At 39.7% G+C, this 4,617-nt stretch overlaps 1 pseudogene; it reads right to left on the bottom strand.

Moving 5' to 3' along the window:
* Positions 1–534: 534 nt before the first annotated feature.
* On the bottom strand, positions 535–4,267 carry LOC140609367 (integrator complex subunit 4 pseudogene; annotated as a pseudogene).
* Between the last annotated feature and the right edge of the window lie 350 nt (positions 4,268–4,617).

Consider the following 4,617-nt stretch of genomic DNA (forward strand, 5'->3'; position numbering starts at 1 on the left):
GGAACTAATACTCAGGGAGTACTCAGGTGGTTTGTATTGTTTTGTTTATTGACTTAGGGGTTCTAGGAAAAAGTTACTGTGAGTGTCATGAACTAAGAAAACTTGGGATCCCCCTCTGGAAGTGATTCTCAATCCAGAGTGCTTATGCGTATCACATGGAGTAATTACACACAAATTTCACCTCACCAGGGGATCCTGCTCTACCTGATGATTGAGAACTACCACCATAAACAGATGACAAAGCTAGAGAAAAGAAAACCTTCCAATTTTTTTTAAATAAGTCCTTATTTTAAGTCCATCAAGATTATATTTTCACATGCTCTTAAAATGAACTTATCTCCCTTGCACAGAATTATGTTAAAACAGACTTTAAGGAAAAGGTAGATCCTTTAGGACAAAGTTTCAGAGTTTAACAATCTTTCTCCAAAGGAACATATTTAATATGCTAATTTCAAGAGCCCTTTCTCAGAGTTTTGGAGTCAACTGGTATTCAGAAAACACATTAGAAAGTCTGGAGTAGACAATGCTTGTGACTCAGCGTCTTGCGGGTTTGGGCATTATGTAAACTTTCACAGACTTGCTGAAGGGGATGGTGCCCTTGATGCTGATTTCCACCTGGGGTGATACTTCGCCACCTTCAATCCAGGGGGATTTTGGAATGCGGGAATAGGAGTTGTAGGGCAGTAGCAACCTCACTTCCACCTGGCATGGTTCTGTCCAGTCAGTATGGAAGAGGTGTGAGTGATAAGCCAGTGGTGCCCTGGGCCAGGATTCCGGAAGTCTGCTGGTTTAGAATGAATCATCTGAAGCCTGGCCATATGGATATAAGACCTGGACCTTCACAGTGCTCTGAGGGTCCTGCACATGTTCCAGGGTTGCATCGACATCCAGGGCCACAACCAATCCAGATGTAAACTGCAAAGGGTTGTCTGACTCGCCTGCTGGCTCAATGATGGTGGCTGAAGCTTTGTGGATCTGCTCTGGAACGGGGAGGTGCAAGAAGGTACTTTGCCTCAGCATGGTCTATAGAATTTTGACCACTTCCACAGGTTTGGATGTCATGAGTCGGGGCATAAGGTCAAGAAGTTTGTCCACAAAGCTGTCCTGTAGGTGGGGCAAATCAGCAATAAAACACCTCTGAAAAATGTCCACTTCCTGTAAAAATTTTTCACACATCCCAAATAAGGGGTCAACTCCTCGAGTAGTCCGTGCTGTTACTATAAGTTGCAAGGCTTTGGCCTGCAGCCTCATGTGATGTATAATCACCACCTGTTTATCCTCCACACCACTGTACATGAACTCCATTTTGCAGGTTTCTTCCATGATCTGTTTTGCTGCTGCGGAGGCCAAGTCACTCTGCTTCAAATATAAAGGAGCAGCCACATTCCACAGCTTTTCTTGCAAGGCCATGATGAGAAAAAGCTGACACCGAAGATAAGTAGCCGAGAAGTCAGCAACTCCTGCTAGTTCAGACTGAAGTTCTCCAAGTCTTTGCAGATCCCGGATGGTGAACTCCAGCAGCTCCTGGGTTCCTTGAGGGTCCAGGTGCTGAAGACTGTACACCCTTTCAAGGCTCTGCTACAGGAACTGATGGGGCGGGTCCTCATGGGGCGTGATACTGGGAGAAACAGCTGATGACACTAGTTTTCTACCTGGTAACCTTAAGGCAGGAACAAGATGAGAAAGACTGTCTCAGAGGTAGGCATAGTGCCTGAAGGTATGATCTGAGAATAGTGCTGGCATTGTTGGACAGGTTTTAGCAGCATTAAAAATAAGAACCAAAACTGCAGTGTAAGCTGGATCATCCATGCTTGGTTCAGCTGTGTCAAAAAATGGATGGGTGCTCAGGAGCTCTGGCACCAAGGGAAGCACCAGGGTTGGATGCCGACTTCCCAGAAACTTCAAGCACTTCCATATAGAGTCCCTATCAGTAGGGTACTTGGTTAAATGTTTCAGCAGCTCCACCAGTGCAAGATGAATCCCTTCTTTAGTCGAAACATTAGTACAGCATAAAAGTTCGTGAAGAGCCTCTCGAATATCTCTGGATGAAGCCTAGAGCACTTCACCTGGAGACAGCGTATGGGCATGAGCACCATCACCCTTATAGTCTCATGTGGTATCAAACACAAAATAAATTATTTTGCATTAAAAAAACCAAAACCTTCAAGTCTACACCTCTTCCTTCCCTGACTCCCCCCACCACCTCAATAAAGTTGAGAAAACAAACAAACAAACAAAAAGTCTGGAGTAGAAAACAAACACAAGGAGACAACGAACAAGACCTTCCCAAGAACAAGAAAATAAGAAGTACTTCTGGAAAATAAACCATAAAATCAGGATATCATAGATAAGGATGAAAATAAAATTCATTTCAAGTTTCAAAAGATTAAGATATGATTATAATCTGATATATTTAAAGAAAATAACCTTCAGAAGAATAATAGCTTTTCGGGAGTGGATGCTTATAAAGCAGTATTCTGAGGGTCTACAGTGAATTAGTGTGACAGAACCAGATGGTTTTAGCTTGTGAGAGTGGGTTGTGTGCATCTCTTCCCACCTGGGCACTTAGTAATTAATATTGGTAGCTTGAACTTGGCCATGGTGATAATACATACACCACACATATTAGCAAACACTACAAATTTAGATGCTTTTTCCTTTAGAGCTGATTTGTTAAATATATATCAGCATAGGGACACTTGGGTGGCTCAGCGGTTAAGTGCCTGCCTTTGGACCAAAGTATGAGCCTGCAGTCCCAGGATCGAGTCCCACATCAGGCTTCCTGCATGGAGCCTGATTCTCTCTCTGCCTATGTCTCTGCCTCTCTCTCTCTCCGAGTCTCTCATGAATAAATAAATAAAATCTAAGAAAAAAAAACACATTTATCAGTGTAGTAGATACCAAGAAAACCTACCAAATATGATAGAGGAAAGAAATATCTCCAACAGGCAGGAGAGAAAAATTATATCTACCTAACACATCTATTCTTGCTGTTGAGACAGATTAAAAAATATATATATATATATATATAAAAGTGTGAAAATCGTCCATATTTGTATCCTAAAATAATTCTTCTTCCTCTGTTTTCAAATTCTGATAATCCAGCTTCACTAAAAGAGAGTTATATTGGGCCACCTGAAATCTGTTCTATCTGATGGCAGTATTCCTCAGTGTAAAGAAGTAAGCTCCTTTTCTAATTTATACTATAGTCAGAATTTAGTAATCATTATTATAAATTTAAATCCAAGAAATCCTGGATACTGATAATATTAAGTTTCTTCAGAGTGACTACAGTGGTCAAGACTGTCATATAATGGTACTCCATTACCAGTTGGCCTTTTCTGAAGACACGATATCCTCAACATAAAACTTCCTTCAGAAGCAATCCACCTAGGATGATTAGAGACAGCAATACTTCCTCAAACTAGACCAACTGTACCAGGCCAACTTTATGAAAAGGTGCTAGAACTTAATAATGTCATATTTTTTCTCTCACCATGTAATATTCTCAGCAGTTAAGTTCATATTTAAAAGTCATGTCCTCTTTTTAAAAAAAATATTTTATTTATTTATTTGAGTGAAAGAGTGCCAGAGGAAGCACAGGAGATGAGGGGATGGGGGATAGTAGGAGAAGCAGGACTCCCCACTGAGCAGCTAGCCCAATGCAGGACTTAATGAGAAGTTCGATACAGGGTTGCATCCCAGGACCCCAAGATCATGACCTGAGCCAAAGGCAGACACTTAACTGACTGAGCCACCCAGGTGCCTCAATCATCTCCTCTCTTTATGGCTATTCTTGAGGTTCTTGCAGGCAAAAAGAACAAAGGTATAGGCCTTCAATCACTCTACCCCCTGCCAGTAAAAACAGCAGAAATCAAAATCCATACAAGCTCAAATCTTCAAAGTGCCTGAATCTTACTGATTCCTTATAAATCTAGATATTTGAATTTACAAGATCAGCACTAGAAATATCTTAGGTACAAAATATTTCCCCAAAGCAGCAGAACAACATCATTTGTCTACTTAATATTTTATCCTAGGGGTTCTACTGATTTGGTAAAGAAATTTGAAGCTAAAACTCCCTTGATAACTATCAGATTGATCATGTTCATTAGAAGAGATTACTACTAAAGATTTTTTTTTAGAAGAAAACCCATTATAAATTGGAGCTTCATAATAATGTATGATTATGTTTCCAAATATGACCTCTGGCGTTTATCTATAGATCCATACGGATGATTTCTCAGGTCTAATGATTTACCGTCATTGAGACAAATGAAAAAATAATCTTGTAAAATTATAATTACTTACTACTTCTTAATCTAGATAGATTTTTAATGATAATGCCTTATGAAGCTATATTCTTCTCATTCTGATACACTATTTTCAATACAACCTACTTCAATAGCAAATGAACAAAAATGATTAGTGAGAATAGGAAAGATGCATAGAGCATCTAAATAAATGGAGCATTTTCGTGAAAACTATTAAATTGATGAATTAGATTAAAACGTCACTACCATTAAACTCTGTTTAATAAATGTCAAACAAATACTTTAGCAGTGTTATGCAGTCTTCATGATTGTTACTGTATCTGTCAGGGAAGGTCTTACCAAT

The sequence above is a fragment of the Canis lupus genome, chromosome 18 (assembly GCF_048164855.1).
Source record: "Canis lupus baileyi chromosome 18, mCanLup2.hap1, whole genome shotgun sequence".
Taxonomy (NCBI): domain Eukaryota; kingdom Metazoa; phylum Chordata; class Mammalia; order Carnivora; family Canidae; genus Canis; species Canis lupus.